The 23,596-nt window shown below is 41.5% G+C and overlaps 1 non-coding gene across 1 annotated transcript; it reads right to left on the reverse strand.

Annotated features, from left to right (window-relative positions):
- Window positions 1-22,066: 22,066 nt before the first annotated feature.
- LOC128108149 (U6 spliceosomal RNA) lies at window positions 22,067-22,173 on the reverse strand. The gene has a single exon (XR_008217354.1). It is a non-coding gene; the product is annotated as a U6 spliceosomal RNA (small nuclear RNA).
- Window positions 22,174-23,596: the final 1,423 nt, after the last annotated feature.

Genomic DNA, 23,596 nt, shown 5'->3' on the forward strand with positions numbered 1-23,596 from the left:
ATATAGTTTTACTGTGTTAAAGTTAAAAAACCTTTCTTTTTTATTTAGATGAAAAGGGGGAAATGTTGTGGGACATTTGATCACACTGTAAAATCTGAGATTGTGCTAATTAAATAAAAACCTGAGGTCAGGAGGCAGAGCTGGCGGCTAGTTGACAGAAAGTAGCCATAGAGGGTAAAGAGGAAGTCAGGAAGATGGATAGAGAAACTCACAGGAAGAGGAAGGGAGTAACTTAGAGTTTGGTGGCCTCTTTGGATTGGAATGGAGTAAAAAGAACTCTCTTTCTGAGATACCTCTAGGAGGAAGGTCAATTACCTACTCCTCAACCTCTCTGAGCTAGCAGGTTTTCATCCCAGCCTCTGACTCCTGAGTCTTTATTGGTAAAAATCTTAAGACATAAATTTAGATAAAAACAACACAAGGGGGAGAAACACATGAATCTCCCTGGGAAGTGGTAATAGAATAAATATCATGGTAGACTGGGGGCAGATGGGGACAGGAACAGGAGGGACCAGGTTGGAGGAGAATGGAGGCAAAGAGCACCAGGAGAACAACTGGAATTGGGGAGCATCTCTGGGATGAGCAAGAAGCTCAGTGCAATGGAAACTCCCAGGAATCTGTGGGGGTGACCCTAGCTAAGATTCCTAGCAATGGTAGATATTGAAGCTAAACTCACCATCTCCTGTAACCAGGCATGGCTTCCAGCAGAGGGATTGTGGGAGTGATCAACCAATGACTGGTTCAGCTTGAGACCCATCCCATGAGAGGGAGCCCACCTCTAACACTACCTGGAGGGCCAGGAACCAGAGGCAGCATAGAACCAAATACCACAGGAAAAAAACAAAACAAAAAACAAACAAAAGAAACATTAATGAAATAATTCTCTTTTTTTGTTTTTTGTTTTGTTTTGTTTTTGTTTGTTTGTTTTTTGAGACAGGGTTTCCCTGTGTAGTTTTGGTGCCTGTCCTGGATCTTGCTCTCTAGACCAGGTTGGCCTCGAACTCACAGAGATCTGCTTGGCTCTGCCTCCCAAGTGCTGGGATTAAAGGCATGTGCCACCACCGACTGGCTTGAAATAATTCTTAATGATATTCTCTTATACTTGTAGACTGGAGCCTAGGATAATTGTCATCAGAGAGGCTTCATCTAACAACTGATGGGAACAGCTGCAGAGACTCACAGCCAAACATTAAGCAGAACTCAGGGAATTCTTCAGAAGATGGGGAGGAAGGAGCCAGAGAGTCAAGGAAACCACAAGAATACCCACAGAATCAACTAATCTGGGCTCACAGGGGCTCATAGACACCAAACTGACAGTCAGGGAGCCTGCATGGGTCTGACCTAGGACTTCTGCATACATGCTATGGTTGTGTAGCTTGGTCTTCTTGTAGGACTCTTAACAGCGGGAGTGGGGCTGTTCCTGACTCTTTTTGCTTGTTTTGGGGGACCATTTTCTCCTACTGGGATGCCTCATACAGCCTGACTAGGAGTGTAATTCGATATGCAGTGTTTGGTTGATATCCCTGGGAGGCCTGTGCTTTCCTGAAGGGAAAGAAAAGGTGGATCAGGGGTGGGAGGGAAACAATATGTGAGAAAAGAATAAATAAAAAATAGCTTTGGAATCTATTGGCATAGTTTTCCAATACATGAGTGCTTAGGGTGTTCACCTTTAGATGCCCTACACACAGAATACTGTCCCAGAGTTGGCTTACATGCCACACCATCAAAAATCAATGAACCAATTTCTGACTGATTAAAGGCTGATCCCAAAGCAGGCAAGGGGTTCTCAACAACACACACACACACACACACACACACACACACACACACACACACACACACACAAAGCATAGTTTATAAGGAATCAATAGTAAACTGCAAAATTCTCCTCATCTAAAGACATCATTTAGAAAGTGAAAAGACAAGTCTCAATGACAAGATTGCAATGCTGTGGATATCGCTCTGTATAAATAAAATGCTGATAGGCCAGTAGCCAGGCAGGAAGTATAGGTGGGACAAGCAGAAAAGAGAATTCTGGGAACAGAAAGACTGAGTCCGGAGATGCTGCCAGCCGCCACCATGAGAAGATGTTAAGATACTGGTAAGCCACGAGCCATGTGGCAACTTATAGACTAATAGACATGGGTTAATTTAAGATATAAGAACTAGATAACAAGAAGCCTGCTGCGACCACACAGTTTGTAAGCAATATAAGTCTCTGTGTGATTACTCGGTTGGGTCTGGACAGCTACGGGACTGGCGGGTGAGAGAGATTTGTCCTGACTGTGGCCAGGCAGGACCAGAAAAACTCTAGCTACACTGCAATATTTTCATTGACAACGAACTCACATCCAGAATATTTCAATCACATCTACATGTTAATAAGGAATATAAACACATGATAAATAAAATATCAATGCAAAATTAGAAATGTATTACACACACACACTCACACACACAACACACACACACACATACATTCACCCATAGAGTCACTCACATATTTGCAATCACACCCCCACACCACCCACACAATATCCTAAAGATCAATAAATAAATGACAGCGGAAAGCTAGTGAGTCCTGTCAGTCACCAGGAAAATACTAGCTGAAACTAATATAAGGGTTAAGGACATGGGTCATCATATTAAGGGTTTCCACAAGACAGGGAGAGTCAGAGTTTGAATCCTCAGAACCCAACACTCAGTAGATGGATGTGGGGATTCCTGGGGCAAGCTAGGTAGCTAGACTAGCCAAATTGATGAGCTTCGGGTTCAACTAGAGATCCTGTCAGAAAAGTGATCAAGGAGGACATTTAATGTTAACCTCCAGCCTCTGCATGCATGTACACAGGTGTACATGTGTACTATACACACGTGCACATTCCAAAATCCCCTAGCCCAAGTAAGACCCTGTTATAACCTAACAGAATGGCTGTAATAGGATAACCGGCATTACGTTGGTGAAATTTTATAAAGGAAGTAATTCCTATAAAGTGCTCACGGTAGAATAAAGCAGTGTGATAGTTTTCAGTAGTGTCGACAAAAGCCAAACGTAGGGATGCTCAATGACTCAGCATTCCCCTCCCAAATATGCTTATGTTTGGGACAATCACGAAGATTTTCACATCACATTCATAGTGATTATAAATCTGAGGCAGCCACAGTGTCCACGGGCAGTGAATCGGACAGAAGAAGCGTGGATATCCAGGTAATGGATTAATAAGGTAGTGGGTAAGCGAATGTTCACCATGCCACACTTGGATAATCTCAGAAACACTTTGAGAAAATAAAACAAAATAAACGGAGTAAGACATACCTCCATTCATAGAAAGTTAAAAAATAAACAGAACTAGTCTGTGATGCTTGGAGTTAGGAGAGCTAGTCACTGTGGGTGGGCTTTGTGAAGTTTCTGCATCAGGAGTTTGGGAAGGCCTCGTTTATGATGAGTTGTTGGTTACACAAACATGTTTATTTCTACAAACCATTACATTTTATTTCTATGAATTGTGTATGTTTCCTTCATCATGCATCAAGCAATGTCAACATGCTTTGTTTTGTGTGTATCGAAGTTTGGAACACTGAAGCAATCATTTAAAGGGCAGGATATGTGGGAGGAAGTGGACTGTAAAGGTTGAAGAAATAAGTGCTTAAATACTTGGAATTACTGTAGGTAGCGAAAAATTAAGAGAAATTTGTAAATCTGGTCTCAGAGTCTAAATTTCTATAGCTTTCTTGTCAGTAAATCTTAATTTGTGGTAAAATCTGGGTAGGGAAGTAAATGATACTTGATAAAGGACAAGGAAAAAGTGTCCTCAAAAGTATAACCCAATTGTGTGTGTGTGTGTTTAACATTTTCACGTTAACATCTAAAGCTTAGATTCTACATGAGTGAAATAGAAGGTTTTAAGGTTTTCAAACCTGCTCCTTTGCTGAGGTGTGCATATCAGTTGAGCGGGCTGTGAGATGTCTGTGGAGTTCTGTCACTTAGCAGCTAAAGTCATCACACAGCTCTCTCATCAGTCTGGAAGCACAGTAGTCATGGAAGGTCGGATGAGCATGAGGGAGGCAACTCAGTGGTGGAGAGCTTGCCTAGTAAGTGCATGACTTTGTGCTCAATCCTCAGGGTAGGAAAAAGAAAGTTCGAATAATGTGCATTACTTAAATCATTTAAATTATATGATTCTACATTATCATTTTTTTCTCATCACAAACCATGGTCCACTAGTGGTTCAGCAGAAAATTATGGAATTATAGATCTCTTTCAATATGGCAGGTAACATTCCAGACTGGATAATAAAATTCTCTTTGTGAGAACCAGTGCACATGTATTGGATATATTTCACTGTTACAAGAGATTTTTTTAATAGAGGAAATTATGAGCATGAGAGAAGGGATATGAACTGGGGATGAATGGACTTGGAGTTTTCTACAATGTGATTAGGATGACTCTACAATATGCTAAAATAAAAATCATAGAAAATCAGCCTCAAAGGGTAGAAGGTTTAGGAATTATTCATTTTTGAACTTACTTGTTAGGTTGAAAATACTATTAGACATCCAAGCAGGTGAACATCTGGCCCTCTCATTGAAAAGTGGTCCAGCCTGAAGGTATACACACAAGTGGGCTTTAAAATCATAGGACTGGGTGCAGAACAGCGGCCACTAGAGACTTCCTACCTCTGTGAATACTCAGACCTAATGGGGGGGGGATCCTATCTATACTCCACCTAATCACTTCCTGTCTCCACCTCCAGATTGTGCTGGGATTAAAGGTGTGAGCCACCACTGCCTGGCTTCTATGGTCAACTAGTGGTTAACTCTGCCCTCTTATTTACAGGCAAGCTTTATTTGTCAGAACACAAACAAAATATCACACAGCAGACAAGAGAAAGGGGGAAGGAGTATTTGTCCCAGAATGACAAAGGACTGCCTCTGGATAGAGGGGAGACAGACGTGGCACACAGGAAAACGGTGGTTTGTAAAGGTGAAGGTGAAGGCCCATGTTAGGATGAGGTGTTTAATTTTAACTGGACATGTTAGTTAGGTGAGCAAAAGGGGGCATTTGATGGCTAGACTTCAATACTTTGACAGCTAGACTTTGGTAGTCAGCCTCAGGAGGAGGAAGTGGCCAAATAAAGGAATAAGCCTTGGTGACTAGCTTTAGGAATGTGATCTAATGGTTTTAGCAAGGCAGAGGGGACGGGAGAGAAGGGCAAGGCCTGCAGAGCCACATGGTTGAGTGCACTAGTGGCCCTTCAAGTGCCGAAGGCTGGGAATGAGAGAAAGAGCCATCTGCAAAATAAGTAAAATAAATAAAAAATAAAAAATTCCTCCATTATTAACTTCCCCCGCCCCCCATTCTAGGTTCTAGGTCAGGCAGGAGTCTAATCAGTTGAAAGCAGAAGTGTGTGTGGTGACTGGTGGGAGGCCATCAGGAAGGAGAAGGAGCTGCTCTTTCTGCAACTGACTGTGAACAGGGTGTGGTTTGGAAACTCCTTTTCCTGTGTATATGACAAACTGCGTTTATTGGCAAATGCTACCCTTTGACCTGCCTGCTGGTCACGGGGAGTCCATTGCAAATGGACACCACCTGCTGTTTCCACCTCACTGAACCGTGTGGAGAAGCAATAACCTGCTCATCTTCCAGCAAGGTGGTTACAGACATCAGGGAACACAGGCAACCATGCTCAGGAGTTCCAGAGGCTGCTACAGCAGCAAGTCCAACAGAAGCCTGATGGGAAGGGAGAGGAAGCGAAATGCATCCCAAAATAGAAAAGTGTGCTTTAAGTGGATAATGGCTAAGAAGATCGCTACTGTCCGAAGATGCTCCTCTCCAGAGTCACCTTTTAGTGATTTGATTTCACCACTAAACTGTTTGCCCATGAGATAAGTGCTCAATTAAGGCAAAGGGGGAGTGGTATTGGAAGAGATTAATGTTTCAGGCTTTTAGATCTCATATTGGAGGGGGAAAAAAAAACCCAGGAATCTATGCCTTTTACCTGCCAAAAGCATGCTTCCCTTACTCCGTCTAATTGCTGCAGGGAAAGTTCAGTCTTGAATTAGTATCTGACCTAGACCACTTTTCTTAAAGCTGATTAGCCTGTAGGACAGAAAGGGCAGCTTTGGAGAGCCACTGAAATGGAGTCAGGGCATTTCCATGAAGAGGTGACACACTTTGCCCCCGAGAAAACAGAGGAGTGTGCAATTTGTCTGCACGCTTCTTGGCTGGTTGGAAGTCTTCACTTGATTTTTAGCCCGTGGGTTGTGTTCTCTGGGGCTTTGGTACCTCTTCTTCGGGAAACAGGATCCACTTTAAGGGTGGAAATTAGTATAAAGGAGAGGGAATGAGTCTCAAGGTGAAGGGCAGTGGCTGTTTAAATAACCACCGTGTGTATGTGGCGTTGACAGTTACAAAGTCCACCTTGATTATCCTGGGAGTTTGCTTGGGTATCAACTCTGAAGGCAGAACTGCAAACAAAACTGTAGGCACAAAATCCCAAGCAAACACACCATACATCTGTGTCTTTATTATGCTGGATGCTCTGACCGCCAGCGAGAAGGAACCAGCATGGCGATCACATTTTCCCGGAACTGTTAGGTGCTGAGCAGACAGCTGATTTATTGCCGTAGAGAGCCTGGCAGAAGCTTACTAAAGGGAGCAGGCCACAAGAGATCAGGGCTAAATGATTTCCTAATGGTCTGAGTCTCAGGACTCTCTGCACTGAAGTACCCAGCAGAGGGTGCACTTGGGGGTGTGGGGGAGGAATTCACATTGTTAACTCAAGCTGAGTGGTTTAAGATAGTAGGAAAGAGGGGGAAAGCTAAGCAGGGTGGGGAGGGTTGGGGTGGGGGTGGGGGTGGGTGGGGGTGGGGTGGGGTGGGGATGCACAAGGTTGGGAAATTATTTTTCAATAAAAGTGATGTCATGGACTTACACTTGTGATTCTTCTGTGTGTGTGTGTGTGTGTGTGTGTGTGTGTGTGTGTGTGTGCGCCTTTGCTGCCTTTGCAGGTATATGTGATGGGCCTGGCTGACATTTTCACGTCTTCCTCAGCTGATGCCCATCTTGTTTTATGGAGCAGGGTTTCTCACTGAATATGGAGCTTACACTTTTGGTTAGTCTGGTTGGCCCCAGGATCCGCCTCTCTCTGCCCTCCAGCACTAGGGTTACAGAAACATGTGACCCAGACTTTACATTGGCGCTGGGATCCAGTTCAGAGTCTCACGCTCCCAAAGCGCGTGTTTTACCACCGAGCTGTCTCCCCGTCTCAGTGGGTAAAATTTCTTATCGCTAAAACAACTCACTAGAAATAGGGAGTTTAAATCCCAGTACGAAGGAGGGGAAGTAAACACAAAGTCCCGTGGAGATCTGTTTTCTTCAGGGGAGTGATCCTGGGTATAACAACCACATTTCAGGGCAGGCCTGTGCCCAGGAGCAGATAGTCAAAACAAATCAGACTCCATGTTTTTTAGTGGCTTTTAAATAAATTTCTCTTTTTTTTCTTTTAAAGAAAGAGAAGGAACATGAAGTATCGGAGACTATGGGGGTCCAGCCCCTCGATAGTCCCCTCCCAGGATCCGGGAAGAATCTACAACTAGCTGATAATTAATCTTTGAAGAAAAGAAATGAATCTATGTACACATACTCCTTAGTTCATACACTTTATTTTTCTGTGATGGTTCTCTCTCTACAAAGCTTCTATTCTGCTCTCATGTCTAGCTCCTTTCTTGCCTGATTTCTCTCTATATTTATCTACTCTTCCCTCTAAGTTCTATCTTAATTTTCTCATCTTAATTTTGCCTCATCTAGGTCCTTTTCATCTTGTTCTTACCCAGCTAGGACTTCCCCATCTGACTCTTCCTCATCTTTCATCTCATCCACACGTACTCTCTGGTCAAAATCCTCTTTATCCCTCTCTGTTCTCTGTCTCTAAGTTCTCCACATTTCCTCCAGGTCTCTCAGGAATCCAGTTATAAACCCAAGCAATAGTAAGCCCCTGGTTAAGTAAGGTCACCAGGCTTGAATTCTACAGGGTCATAAAGGCAGATAAGAATTTTCCTCAGGCAGTGACCACCAGGCTTTCTTTTACAATCCAAAATGGGAGTAAAAGAAGAGGTCAACTGAGTGCTAATGACCGGTTAGTATGTCAAAAAGGCGATCTATGTGCTCAGTCTACATTCCTAGAAGTAGTTAGGTAAGGAGTTAGAGGTCTATAAAGTTAGTAAGGCTGTAAGAAGGGAGGGTATAAGCTAAATTGTGTAAAGCTATTACTTACGGTCCACCTGACCTAGGCAGTGTCTCCTTGTGGAATTTACCTTAAATCAGGAGTCTTGCACGTGGACTGTTATTACTGCTAGTCCTTGAAAGTGGCTAAGGAAGATATCTGATTCCAGAGAAAGCCTTTCCTGAGGCTGTTCTCCAAATACCTGGAATGTATATGTCCAGAGAGTGATCAGTCCACACTGTTAGCCCTTCTTAGGGAAAAGTCAATTGGGAAAACTATGAAGGCACACATGATTTTCATAACAGAACACAGCTGACATATAACAAACCAAATAACACCAAAAACTCCTTGGAATTTGGCTTCCTCTGGAGGAATTCCCTGATCCCTCCAGGTAGTGACTTTGCCATAACCAGCTGAGATCTTATGATACATTCCTGCAGCCCACAGCAATGAAGGTGGGTGGATAAGGAGGGAGAGGATGTGGAAGGAGTTGGGAGATAAAAAAATGAATAAGAAATATACTTATTACATTAAATTCATGAATAATAAAGTAAAATAAATTTAAAAATTACCCAGGAAATCTGAATAATAATAATAATAATAATAAATGGAAATAATAATAAATAATTGGAATAATAATTATTATTATTGGAAATGGAAAGCTTGTGTCCATACAAAAAAGAATGGATACACAAATGGATTCTACACCTTTGCAGAGTTTATATGGTCCTAAACTTACCAATGAAGCCCTAGAAAGTGCTAAATGTATAGTTTTGAAGAGAAATGCTTCAGTCATATCAAAGTGGGTAGAATTTCTTCATTAATAGAAATAAGTATTTTTTCTCCTATTCAAGTAACTTCCTGAATATTTTCCTCTATGTCTTCCAGGATTCCCTTGTTAATTTATCATTTCCAGTTGTGTAATATGTAACAATTTCCCCTGAGATTGAAACACTCCATCCTACAGGGAAGCTCTTTAAACAGGAATGTATACAAATCAAAATAGCTTCAGGAAGTCCCTGAAACTGACTAGACTCTTAGGCTCCTCCCACCCATAGCAAGCAATAAATGCTGTGAGTCCCTGAGTCTCAACAAACGGAGATAAACTGCAAAGAAGACTCTGAGAAACCAGCTGAGATGCCTGGAAGGGGTTTAATCCAACTGAGTCACACGGAAAGGACGGTCTCTAACCTGATGAGCTGCCTGCAGGCTGTGCAGTATGCTCCAGGTTCCCAGCTTTTGTGAGCTGTCATCCATTCTGAGGTGGGCCTTGATGATGCAGCTCCCTGTCATTTCTGCTCCCATAAGTAATCCCTTACCCACATTCCTGTAAGTAACTCCAATAAAACTCTTTGGTTCACCAGTTAGACTTAGGTGGTACCTGTACTTGTGAATAGACATGTGTATTGTGTCTCCCCAGGAAAAGCTTTATCAGACAACGTTTCCAGAAGTAGATACGATTAAAATTTAGAGATCTAATAATAAAATAGGGATTTAGTATCTGCAGGATGCAAATGAATATGCTGAGAGGCCTGCCAAGTGTTCAGAGATAGACAGTATGTGCCCTGGATACACAGAGGTTTGAACTTGCTGCACAAAGGAGATAATTGCAAAATGGTTCTAACTTGGCACAGAACGTGGCCAAAGGGAGAAGTGAAATTTGAGGGAGGGGAGTTCATTGCTAGTTTGGGGATAAATTGGATTGATTTCATGATGGGTGTACAATTTAAATTGATGCTATCTCAAGTTTTCCAAACGATTTTATTCCCTGTTAGAAATTCATTGCCTGAAACTTCATAGTATATACATACCTCTGAAATAACAATTCCACAAAATAGTGTTTTCTCATATTATGGATCGTACACTCTGTTGCATGCCATTCATCTGTGTTCTTCAGTTTCCTGCCAATTGCCACTTATCCCCAGGGTTTATTTGATAGACAACCTAATGAGTTGTCCTTATCAACTTGGCAAACACAGCCGTAACCTGTGGCAAGGGAGTGTGCTTTGCTGATGAATATCACCTGAAGGTTGCAGAAACCTGGCAGCAAGTGTAATTACCATCCCCATTTTTCAGATGAGGAAGCTAAGCTTTGAGGAGCTGGATTATGTTATCTCCTAGGTCACATAACTCTTAGTGTAACTAGGATTTGTCCCCAGCTCAAAGCACAGAACATGAAAGGGCACACAAAAAGAAAGCATGGGAAATGTGCAACATGGCTACAGTGAACTCTTTAAGTAGGGAAATTTGGAGAGAGGAATTGCATTACTAATTGTAATTAGTAATTGTAATTACTGACTAGCTTTGTGTGTCCACTCGACACAAGCTACAGTCACCAGAGAGGAAGGAGCCTCAGTTGAGGAAATGCCTCCATGAAATCCAGCTGTAAGGCATTTTCTCAATTAGTGATCAACGAGGAAGGGCCCAGCCCATGGTAGGTGGTGCCACCCCGAGGCTTGTGGTCCTGGGTTCTATAAGAAAGCAGGCTGAGCAAGCCATGGGAAGCAAGCCAGCCAGTAAGCTGCACTCTCCATGGCCTCTGCATCAGCTCTTGCCTCCAGGTTCTTGCCCTAAAGTTTGAGTTCCTGACCTGACTTCCTTCAGTGGTGAACAGCAACGTTGAAGTGTAATCCAAATAAACTTCTTCCTCTTCGACTTGCTTTTTTTTTTTTTAGGTTTTTCGAGACAGGGTTTCTCTGTGTAGCTTTGCGCCTTTCCTGGAACTCACTTTGGAGACCAGGTTGGCCTCGAACTCACAGAGATCCGCCTGGCTCTGCCTCCCGAGTGCTGGGATTAAAGGCATGCGCCACCACCGCCCGGCTCGACTTGCTTTTTGATCACGGTGTTTCATCAGATGCCAGAATCCAGCTCCAGTAGGTCAGAGAAATTGGGGAGGAGATGTGGAGTTCATGGCTGTACAAACACACAGGAGACTTATCGGAGGGGGCAAACGTCATTCTCCTCTTCTGTCTTTGTTTTCCTCTTATCCCTTTCATACCAGCCAAGACAGAAATCTCTACACAAGTAGGAAACCACCTCACAACGACAAGTTACATATTTTCTAAAAACAAATTAACATCTTTACACAGGAAGAAATCACGTTATGATCACAAGTTACACATTTTTCTTTGTATTAATTTTCCCACCATAACATCTTCACCCCAGAGTAATGATTCTTTTATTATTTATTAATGAAGTTTCAAGCAAACCAAGTCTATTTCGGCCAGTTCCTTTGTACTGGCAGCCGCTGTCTGTGGCTTCGGTGTAGCAGATTCCTATCCTGTTTTCACTCTACAAAACTTTACTCAAGAGGTCCAGCTAACCATCTAGTTTCTTTTTTCTTTACACACAATAGGGTCATCTAATTCCTTTTCATAACTTTGTGTTTTCAAAGTGCACACCAAAACCTGTGATTAATTCTGTAAGCTACATGATCAAGTAACTCAGGCCTGGCCTTGGGTGTCGGGATGTAATTGCTTTCTTTAATTGTCAGCCTGTCTTTTCACAGGCAGAATTCATGGGACTGTAATGCATGAAACTTCCTTGATTTCATTTTCTGTCCTAGGCAAATCTCACATCTCTAAGTGTCATTACTCTATAAAAATCTTCATTATGATCTGCAAGTAAATTGCCCAGTGAGGAGTGGGATTTTCCCATGAAACAATCACCCTGTACTAGATACAGTGGGATCCTTTCACGTAGAAATCACACCATGCCAAATACAGCAGAAACATGACAACAGCAAGCAGGAGAACCCACAGCAGAGTCAAGGGGCATTGTGGAGACAAACCACTGGGGTGCCCTCATCGTTGCTGGGGTGCCCAGCTGTGCTCTCCTCTGAGCTTACTCCACAAGCTCTGTTGCTGACTGCAGCTCCTCCAACATGGCCATTACCAGCCAGAGCAATAGAAACCCTAACTAAGACACTGATTTTCCCCCAGTTCCTCCAAGATCCTTCTACCTCCATATGATTTGGCTGAGTAGAGTCTAGGCTGGCACCTGTGGTCCCTCAGAGTTTATATAACATCTGTCCATGCCCTTCTGGTTTTGAGAGTCTCCATTAAAATGTCAGGTGTTATTCTACTAGGTCTACCTTTATATGTGACTTGTTCTTTTTCCTTGCAACTTTTAATATTCTTACTTTGCTCTGTACGTTTTGTGTTTTGATCATTATGTGTTGTAAGAAATTTCCTTTCTGGTCCAGTCTGTTTGGTTCCATATACTTCTTGCACTTTGATAGGCACATCCTTCTTTAAGCTGAGGGAAATTCCTTCTAAGATTTTGATAAAAATATTCTGTGTGCCATTGACCTGGGGTTTACATCCTTTCCCTGTCCCTATTATTATTATTCACAGGTTTGGGCTTTTCATGGTGTCCCAGATTTTCTGGATATTTTGTGTCTGGATTTTTTTTTTAGGTTTAATGTTTTCTTAGACCGAGTTATCCTTTTCTTTTACCTTGTTTTCAAGTCCTGAAGCTCTCTTTCCTGTCTTATAATCTGTTAGTGAAACTTACCTCTGAGGTTTTTGTTTGACATGCTGAGTGTTTCATTTCCAGTTTTATTCAGTTTGGGTTTTCTTTAGTATTGGATTTCCACTTCATGTCTTGATTTTTTTCCCATTATTTCATTCAACTGTCTTCTCATGGTCTTCATTAAGGCATTTATTCATATTCTCATTAAGATTCTTGAACATACTCATAATTGCTGTTTTGAAGTCCTTGTCTTATGTTTCTACTAAATTTCATTTCTCAGGGCCTATTGTATTAGGGCTGCTAGCTTCTGGAGGGGGCTGTTCACGTTTGCGTTTTTGCACTGAGACCTAGGATTCTGGAATTGTGATATTTGGGGCGTTTCTTGCTGTAGATCCCTAGTCTTGTCTTTTGGTGAGTGCTCCTTTCTTTCCTTGCTGTTGCCCATTCTGGATCCTAGGCAAGAGTGGTGGGTTGGCATGTGACACAAAGAAATGGAAACGGGCTAGGAGGAAAGGCTGAGAGGGGAAATGGGAAAGAACTGGGAGGCCAGGGTCCCACCAAGAGAGGGAGAGTCCCCAGGGAATGGAGGTAGGGGTTTCCTGCAAGTCTGAAGATACAGGAATGAAAGGCTCATTACTATTTTTCAGGAATTTCTACCAGTGAACAAAATAGTTCTTAGAAAACATGGTCTGAAGTAGCAGATCTTCAGGCACAATCACCCCTGTGCAACGACCCTGTGACACTCATCCAGTCCTGTCTGGCTACTGTAGAGAATCTTTTATTTTATTTTATTTTTATTTTTTTTTTTTTTTTTGGTTTTTCGAGACAGGGTTTCTCTGTGTAGCTTTGCGCCTTTCCTGGAACTCGCTTTGGAGACCAGGCTGGCCTTGAACTCACAGAGATCCGCCTGGCTCTGCCTCCCGAGTGCTGGGATTAAAGGCGTGCGCCACCACCGCCCGGCGAGAATCTTTTATTTTAAATTGTCATTACAATAATATATTATGATACAGAAAAATTAACTTAAGTAAAATTATTCTTTATATTTAATATCTTATTTTAACCTCCTTCTGGAAAGTCTCCTTGAATCTCCTTGGTTATCTCATCCTTGACTTGTGTTTATATCAAGGAATTGAAAATACAGATACCTTCATGCTTAGGGAAGCAGAAGAATCATATAATGAGAACACTGGCCCCTACAATTAAAGCACCAACTTGATTATGAATGTGTGTGTGTGTGTGTGTGTGTGTGTGTGTGTGTGTGTGTGTGTGTATGTGTGTGTGTGTGTGTGTGTGTGTGAGAGAGAGAGAGAGAGAGAGAGAGAGAGAGAGAGAGAGAGAGAGAGAGAAAGTAATTATCCACATTTTATATATTGTGTGTGGATCTAGCTATAAAAAAAAAAGCTCCTAAAATGTTCACCTTTCTGACATAGTCAATTATTATTATCCACATTAGTGAAGGTTCATAATGTTGGTTGGAGTGGACAATGAAATAACTACCACGTCTTTGTTCCTTAGGGAAACACAGCCTTGGGTTCCTGTGAGCCTCTGCTCTCAAAACCAGCTTGTCAACTGATCAATGCATACCTTTTCCACTGATGTTTTTGTTGACAAGCACTTTGTTTAGTACTCACTGTTGACACTGACCTTCCAGTCACCTGCGCAGTAACTCATGCTATAGCTGCACATCTTAGTTCTGTGAGGAAGAGACTTTGCTCCTGGTGCTGCCTTAACAGGCTCACCATCTAAAAGAGACAACACCGGACCTCCAGGAAATAGCTGTGAAAGATCTACCACTGGGATATGAAAATAAAATAAACAGAAGTACTAGAAAAACTGCACATATTTATGTAGCATTGGTTAGGAGAGAACTCCTCATAGAGATTAGGAAACTCAAGAACCATGAAGTGAAAATATTTTAGTTCATAATTTCTTCTGTTTATGGCAAAACAAGTCTTACAGTCAGAATGTGAACAGTCACCCAGAAGGTATGTCTTAAATCAATATTGTAGTTATTGGAGTTCACCTCACTTTCATACTCGAAATATTCTGAGAATTTGGATTCTTTTTAAGCGTGACTCTCTTCTACTGTCTTTCTTCTCTCACTTACTGACCTTTCTCAGACACATCCATGTCTTCATTTCTCTAGCTTGGAGAGCCCAGGAACTCATTATCAGTGGTCTCTATAGCCTCAGGTGCTCTCTTGTGATCCCATGGCACCAAATGTTTTCCATACTTCTACAATTCCAACTGAATGCTTACACCTTTGCTGTTCTCTGAGACAAATTCACCCTTCCAACTACCAGCTGGCACCTTCCTATGGCATCCCAATCTCAGCAAGTTCAAGAAGACTTTTGATGTCCATTCTTTTCTACTCTATACCAGTGACATTCATTTTGGTCCCTAACACAAACTTATGTCCAAACCCCAAACCCAACACTTACTCTGACGGCTGTAAAAAATCTTACCTTCTATGTCCAACCCAGAAAAGTTGCTTCACTTTGTTCTAAGTTCTAGTTTCTGCTTAACCATACGTCATCCTTCTCTACCCCGTATCAACATTTATTTGTCAGATATTTCTTCTATTTTGTTTCCTTTTGGTGGTATAGGCCCTTCTGTATGGTAAGCACATACTCTACCCCTGAGCTACATCCAGGGTCCAACTGCCAAGATCCTGTTGCTTGGGTAACATAATGAGCCATGAGCTTCTCACTAAGCTCAATTCACATCTCACCTGCTGGTTGGTGTCCTCCACATACTACCCAACCGAAATAAAATACAGAAGACCATCTCACTCTTCTACATATCAGTCTTATATACAATGAAATCTGATCTTTTTACCATGAACTAAAAATCCTATAGCCTGGCCTCATCATTTTTTCATTGTTCTCCTCATTCCTCTTCCGATACTGGATCAGCCTCATTGCACTTCTTTTTCTTGCTGTCACAGTCATTATTATTCTTAAGTTAGCATATAGAATAATGGCTTCCCTCCTGACATTTCTGTGCATACTTTTGTGTTGCTGGTTCTCTCCCAGTCATCCTGCCCACCTGCTGGCCCTCTTTCCTACCTCCTGCTGTTTCTGTGGCTTCACATTGAATGTCTTGATGTTCTTCAAATATACTAATTTATTCCTCAGTATTTGCACCTCCTTTGTATGGACACTAAATATTGTCATGATTTTCACCATCACATCATTTGGAAATGTCTTCCTTTTTTTTTTTTCTTCTGTCAGGCTGTCTGGGCAGCCCCATTGAGATCCTCCACTCCTGCCGTTTTCTGTATTTCTATGTCTTCATATTTCCCAGTGTCCTGTGCCTGAAGTTCCACTACATTAGTATTCCTGACTGTTGCCTCTGGAATATGCTCTTAGGAACACAGCTTGTGCTTTGTTCGTGGATGAATCCCCAAACCTTTACAGTACCTGACTTGTGGTAGGTACTTCATGATTGTAAGAAGCAAAATGAGAGAATGCTCACTGTGCCAAACATCTCGAGTACCCATAGGTCCTACCCTGAGCCAAAGAACTGATGAATGGGGCCAAAACATTCATGAGAGAGGCAATGTGATGGGTCCTACAAATAGAAAGGTCAGTATCATTAGTAGTTACAATAATGTGTATTTAAATACTGAATAACATTTCCACTTCTGATTGGTACCAATTAAAAATTATTGGTGATAGTTACTCCTGAAGGGGATATGTGAGAAGGGTCATTATTTTACACCATTGGAGAAAGTTTCAATTGACGTTCAAGTAATTTGGTAGTAAATATTAATGAGAAAAATGGAGACTCCTGGCAATATTCTTAGATGGATTCTATAATATAGATTTAAAACTACACAGGATAACCTTTGTGCAGATTTTGTTTATATTAAAAGTGGAAATTCTTAGGTCCTTCAATAGTAAAAATAAAATGAATGTTTGTGACATATACATTTAATAAAACACCATGCAATTTCCACATAGAATAAAGTAAATGTGTGCATATTAATTTCATGGGAAATTCAGTTGCCTTGATGTTGAAAACTAGAAGTTAAAGAGCAGCCAGCAGAGTGTATCCATTCTTCATAAAAGCAGAAAGTAAACATAGCCGTCTGGATTTGTGTGTTTGTGTCTTCACAAATGAGAAGACTTTAATAGGACAACCCCAGGCCCACAGTCTTATCTTCAGGAAGGAAAGGGGATGGCAAAGGAGAGCCATCTTTTCCTTTGCACGTCTTGCATTTTCACATGGAATATAACATAAGCATGTTTTAGTAATATGTTCAGAGTAAAAATGTGTATTTTATAAAGTTTAATGTTTGTAATAAAGTATAACAAGCACTGAAATTGACAAAGCATGGGTTCTCTTTACTTATGCAGAAACATATATGGAGTAAATGCAGAAAGAATTTCACATTTGAAATTAAATTAGGATAACAGCAATGAAAATCTGAAAAATCTTGATAAAGATTCAATTCTATGAAATTATTACACCATGCAAACTATGAAATTATTATACTATGTTATACTATATGAACTATGAATTATTAAATGAAAGAAGTAGAAAGCTTATAAATAGTAACCTAAAAATGAAAAACAATCGTAAAGGAATGACTTCTCCAAAGTCTAAGCCTGATGATTTTGCCAGTTAGTGCTCTAAAATAGAAGAGTTCCATAGCATAAAAACAGACAAAGGAACAGAGAAACTAGAAAGTCACTTTACACATTTCACAGAAATCTATGTATGTGCGTGCCAAATAATTCACATGCACAAACATACACCATGAAAAAGAATATGTTTGCCCCTTACTGGGAAAATGAAGTGTGAAACCAGAGAACCAGAAAAGTGGAGCAATATTTGGAAGAAAAAGCAGACAAGATGAGAAGGGCAGACACCAGAGGGAAAAAAAAAACAAGTCCTCACAGAAAGGACGTGTGCAGACCCAAACCACACTTTCCCCTGGAGCCTCAGGCCACTCAAACTTGGAAAAGATCCTGCCATTCTCTGTGTAGTAATAGGCTTGGAGTTTCAGGAGCAACTCTTTTAATCTCATGTTTTGAATAATACATTAGTAAGTATTAAAGTATTTTTAAATGACGGAATATAAGGAACAATTGACAGATAAGTTGATATGCCGAGAGACTTTCCTCTTTTGGGGCAACTGATAGGTGGTCAAAGCTTCAGAAAAGACACAGGATTTAAATCATGTAAACAGTATGTGCAAAGCGATTGCCAGTGCTGAGATGATTGCCTGTGTTAGGCAAGAGGCAGCCAAAGAAAGAGAACCCACTCTAATTATTTAAAGCAGAAGTGGAGGGGCGATTTAGAGCAGAAATTGGTTCCATGTGTGATATGAGACTTGAAATGACAGATGGCTATTGCTGAGCCAAGAGATTAGGAATAGCGGGAAGCCACCAACACTCCGTAGCAGCCAGGGTACTAATAATGCACAACCCTCTTTGAAGGAATTCTACCATAAATTAACTGGACAGGGACTCGGGGTTGGGGTTCTGTTTTGCTTTTCTAAGAGATCTCATTGCTTGCTCTGGAGGAAGAGGTTTTGAACTCCCGAGGATGGAGATTTGAGGTCCAAGGGAAGAAAGCAGCTAATACAGAACACATGGAAACTGGTCAGCCTCTTTCTTTCCTAAAGCAAAAGTTCCTAAATATATTACAGAAGCACAATTCTCTGAAACACATTGGCAGGTTGAGGTAGGGACATATTTGGTCTCAAAACCTATGATATATAGAATGCTGGACACAAATGTGTTCTGGTTAAGTGGTTGTATTTTGACAATGAAGGACTGCTGCGGGCATCAGGCAGCAATCCCAAATGACAAAAACAGGGAGGGGCATCTGGCTGACCTCTGATTTGTCTTGGTAATGTGGAATTCCAGAAGGTATTTGCACTATGTTCTGACGGAAAGAGTGATGGAGAACTGCTACGTCCAAACATCTCCTAACCAAAAGTAGCCCCATAATTTGTGGGGCCTAAAGCAAAATGAGAACAAGATGCTCTTGGCTTAAAAAGAAAAAATTGGGAGTTTCAAGACAGTAGCATTTGAACGTTAACCAAGTGGGAGGTCTTTCCCAGTGTGAGACCCTGCACTGCCACGTAGGGTGTACTGTAGTGAAGCTGATCCTGCTTCCAAATATAAAGGAAACAGTCAGGCTTGCCCACAGCCTTGGTATAGCCTTTTGCAGCAAATTATTAGGTGACAAAAATCAGAGTTGAGGACAAATGAGGACTGTGGAGATGAAGACTCTGCCCTGGTGGTGTAGCCTTGCATATAGCTACTTAGGAAACAAATGCTAAATGGCATTGGGAATTATGGTTACAAGATATTAATGCAAATAGGAAGAATGAACTTACTAATGCATTTATCTGTCTCTGCAGGTAATTGGCTGGCACTGTCTAAAATCATATTGTGCATTTAATCAGAGATAATGACTCCCTACTCACAATGTTTTATTCAGCAGCTTTCCTTAATTTTAGAGGGGCCTTTGGTTGGAAAACATCTCATGGAAGGAAGAAACATTTACATGAAGGTTAAATGATCTCACAGATTCCACTTCTGTTTATTTTTCTTTCATTGAATCCAGACAAATTATATTTAGTACTTTATACTGAAAAGTACAGGATTCTGTTTCCATGAAAACCTAAATGTTTCTGATTGTATCACAGGTAATGGCATTTCAGAATGTTGCTTTTATCTCTGCTTCTTTTATATGCATTGGACTCTTTAGAAGTAGGTTCTGTAATTTTTTTTTCAGAAGCTAAAGTTATTTTTATATTTTGAAAAGTAGTGAACTATTACCCCACCAATGTGTACTAGTCGAGTATTTTATTGGTCCAGGCTGTTAACCTTCAAGATCCTCTGTGTTGGTCAACTGTGAACTGTCCACATTTCAGAACCAGGTGCTCCCCCAGCCCTCAACCCCCTTCAGTAACTCACCTTTGGGAGCAGTCATCACTAACAGCCAATATGACATTTCCACCATCACTATGGTTACATATTTTTCCTAGGAACATGCTCCATATGTCCTATAAAGACCAGACAATCATGGCCTGATATCTTTTTCCATCCTGACTTAGAGGCAGTCAATAAATCTCTTGCGTGAAGTCTGTTGCATGGTGTGATTTTGTGGCATTCTTTGGCCTTCCATTCACCAAGATACCCTTTCACTGAAAAACCTTCTGAGGTTGTTTGAAGGCACAGGTATCTAGAGAGATTCCAGCTCATGTGAAACTGTGTCATTGATACAGAAATATGACAATTTATTTAAAAAAAAAGAAGACAATCACTTTGAAAAGAGATGTGCTAAGTAAAAGGTTCCCAGCAGTCTAACTAGCCATTTATCATCTCACCAGTGTGTGTGTGTGTGTGTGTGTGTGTGTGTGTGTGTGTGTGTGTGTGTGAGAGAGAGAGAGAGAGAGAGAGAGAGAGAGAGAGAGAGAGTCACTTGAGAGGTTGGGTATGACAGATTCACTCTGTTTGCATGATAGGATTGTTTGCTCCCTCCAGCTCAACACTTTGAGGTACCTCTGTTGGCTTGAAGGAAGTGGCCATCTTCCTTGGCCACCAAAGAGGTTCCAGTGATGGCAGAAGCTAGGTTGAACAAGATGTTTCAAGTTATGGTTATGGTATATTAGTTTTTCAGTGTGATCAGGAGGTAGATGTTGGAACTCTACACAATCACAAGGGTCCTGTGTAGACAATTTTAGAATCAACCAGAGGAATAGCTGACCCTTAGTCTGCTTATAGTATCTTTGTGTGTCTGTAGTTCTAAACAGTATCAGTGTTAGAATGACGCTTTGTGGAAAAAATATTCAATTACTTCTAAGTTTAACTGAATATATGTGGACATTTTCCAAAGTTATTTATTTTTCAAACTTGATAGTATAAAATTATATTTATGATAGACAACATAATATTTTGACATATATACACATTACAGTTGAATCTAGCTCACCATCTAATACATTATGTTACCTTATCATTTCTGTGTATGTAGTTAAACAACATTTCACAAATCATCCTTATTTACATTTTGATTTGTCTTTATTTATTCTAATTGGAAAATTGTCTTTGTTTATGGTATGCAACATAATGTTTGATGACTTTGCTTTGATATATTTATACTGTATGCTCTGGAATGATTGACTGAAGCTAATTAATATTTCATACTACATGTACTTGTCATTTTTGTGGTAAGAATATTGGAGGTCTGCTTTCTTAGTGATTTGCAAGCACAATATCTTATTAACTACAGTCAGCACCCCAGACACAGATCTCTGAGACTTTCTTCATCTGTGACGGAGATGTGTGCCCTTTGACTGGCACCCCTGCTTTCCCCTTCAAGCCTGGAAACCACCATCTATAACTTGTCTTTCAGGAACTCCTGTGCTTCGTTAGCAGCAGATTCACAGCCCTCTCAGTTCTGTGTCAGCCCTCAGTGTGTGTGTGATCAGCTCTGTGGGAGCTGCTCAAGAGGAAGGTTTAAATGGTTAGGAAAAGTTGGAATTTGTTATCCGTGTCACCAACATCAGTGCTAGCACAGGGCCTGTGTTTAAGCAGCCAGTAAGAAATAAATTACAGAAAAGTGCTCAATGAATGATGTCCTGTTTTAGTTTGATAAGGCAATGCTCTAATTCACACGTGAAATAAATTCAATTTACTTACCTCATGGTTTTTACTAAAATCAATTTTGTGGTACAGATAGGGTTGGTCACCAAATAAAAACAAGCCATCTCTGGTGGGAGATGCTGAGCTTCTTGCAGGGGAGGTGACATGATAGCAACCCCAAAGACAGAAGCTGACCTGGGGTTCACCAAGACCCCTTGAGGCATTGACCATGGCTCCCCTTCTTATTGAGGTAACAGAAGCCGGCAGTGACTTCTTCACTGAGGATGGACCCCACACTATCCCAAGAAGGTCCTGCAGGGGAGGAAGGAATGGGCTCTTCTTCTTCTGGATCTGGATGTAGGCTAGTGTGTTTGTTATATATATATATATATATATATTTTTTAGTGCTGACAAGAGACAGTTTAAAGGGGGAAGTGTTTATTTAGCTTACAGGTCAGGGGACCATTCCATCAGGGTGGGAGGAAGCATGAAGCACAAGAGAAAGGCAGGGTCAGGAGCAGGACCAGCAGGTCAGATTGTATCACCAGTCAAGAAGCAGAGAGAGCAGGAAGTGGGACCAAGCTATAAAACTCCCAGTGACCCATTTCCTCTTAAAGGCTCCACAACCCTCCCAATCAGTGCCATCATCTGGGTACCAAGTATTCAAACTCATGAGCTGAAAGGGTACATTTGACATTCAAATCCCAACAGTTAATATTCATATTCATCTGGGTTTTGTTTTATTTTTTTTTTGTGTGTGTGTGTGTGGAGCATTTCTCAGATTTGCATGTCTTCATTGCACAGGGCCCATGCTAATATTATCTATATCTTTCCAATCATTAGTATGTATGTGTCTAAAGTGACACTCATCTGGATTTCACGTACGGACTTCTGCTCCCAGTGTAATAAGGCTGGAAGGAAATTGACCTTCTCCTCAGAACCAAATAGAAAGGCCGATGAAATAAATGAGGTGACTGTAGTCTTGCAATGAGGAACAGATGGCAGAGCCACAGCTTCTTTTGTGGAGGCCTTCTGGATGTCAGTGCAGGGAAGGAGACCCAAAAAGGGGCACTGTCACCTCCCAGAAGTGAGCCAGCAGGGACTGTGAGAGAGGTGAAGGGCCCAGATTCGATGAAGAAGACAATTATGTGTAGAATGAGTACCACAATGGTGCACTTGGAGCCTCCTGAGGCAGAATGTTGGTTTGCATGCACAGGAAACAACATGAGCTGGCAAAGGGGGAGCTGAGATGAACAAACCTCACAGCTCATAGACAGGGAACACTACAAATTCAGTATGTCAGGGGAGGAGGTAATAAAGATGCTCCAAGTATCCAACTTTACACATGGGCCTGAGGTAGTTCTAGTGTAAAAGGTAAAATGACCTGTGCCCCTTGCTCCTGGAATCCTGACCAGGGTTAGCAAGGGAATGAAGCCGGGACAGACACGTGTGTGGGAACCTGAGGTTGGTGAGCTGTGTGCTCTTCTAGAGTGTATCTACTGTGCATTACGGAAGCTCTGTGTGCTCATTCTGTGCAGCACAGGGAGAGTGGCCAGCCAGTCCGTTGGGAGCAGCCTAGGTTACAGTTATCAGGGAGGAGGAAGCTGCAGTTGCTAGACTTGGCATGCACTGGTCAATCACTCGTAAATACTATACACACTGGACATTCAGAGGAGGTCTTTGCCATCCCTCCGGGTCTTTCAGTGGGGAAGACTTTGTTATCTCTATGGGTGTGGGGCACTGGAGTCCTTGACATGTCCATGTCAATGATACACATTCAGGGCTTTGTCTACTTTTTACACATTCGCTCCTCATCTCTCCACAAAAAAAAAAAAAAAAAAAACCACTTAAATGAAATTTTAAAATAAATCTCAAAACTGCCATTTGGCACCAGCTTACCAGAAGTACATGTTTTGATTATTTTGTTGCTCTTGCTGTGACAGAATACTTGAGAAAGGCAACTTCAGGAAGGAAGGAAGGGTTTGCTGCTGCTGGTGACTTGAGGGTGCACTCCATCATGGAGGTAAGACATGGCAGTGCCATGCAGGAGTGTGAGGCAATGGCCATCTATGTCCAGGTTGGCAATCAGAGAGTGAGGAATGCTGGTGCCCACTGGATCTTCCTACTCTCTTTCTAGGCCTCCAGAACACCATCAATTCATGTGCATTAAATGAGTTCATGATATACACAGCCTGGGAATCATATCCGAAATCAAACTATAATAAACAGGTACGCCCCAATGAGAAAAGGCATGGGAAAAATAATGAAAGTTAAGATGCTACAAGTAAG

Source organism: Peromyscus californicus, unplaced genomic scaffold (genome assembly GCF_007827085.1).
Source record: "Peromyscus californicus insignis strain IS unplaced genomic scaffold, ASM782708v3 Scaffold_12__1_contigs__length_115047231, whole genome shotgun sequence".
Lineage (NCBI taxonomy): Eukaryota > Metazoa > Chordata > Mammalia > Rodentia > Cricetidae > Peromyscus > Peromyscus californicus.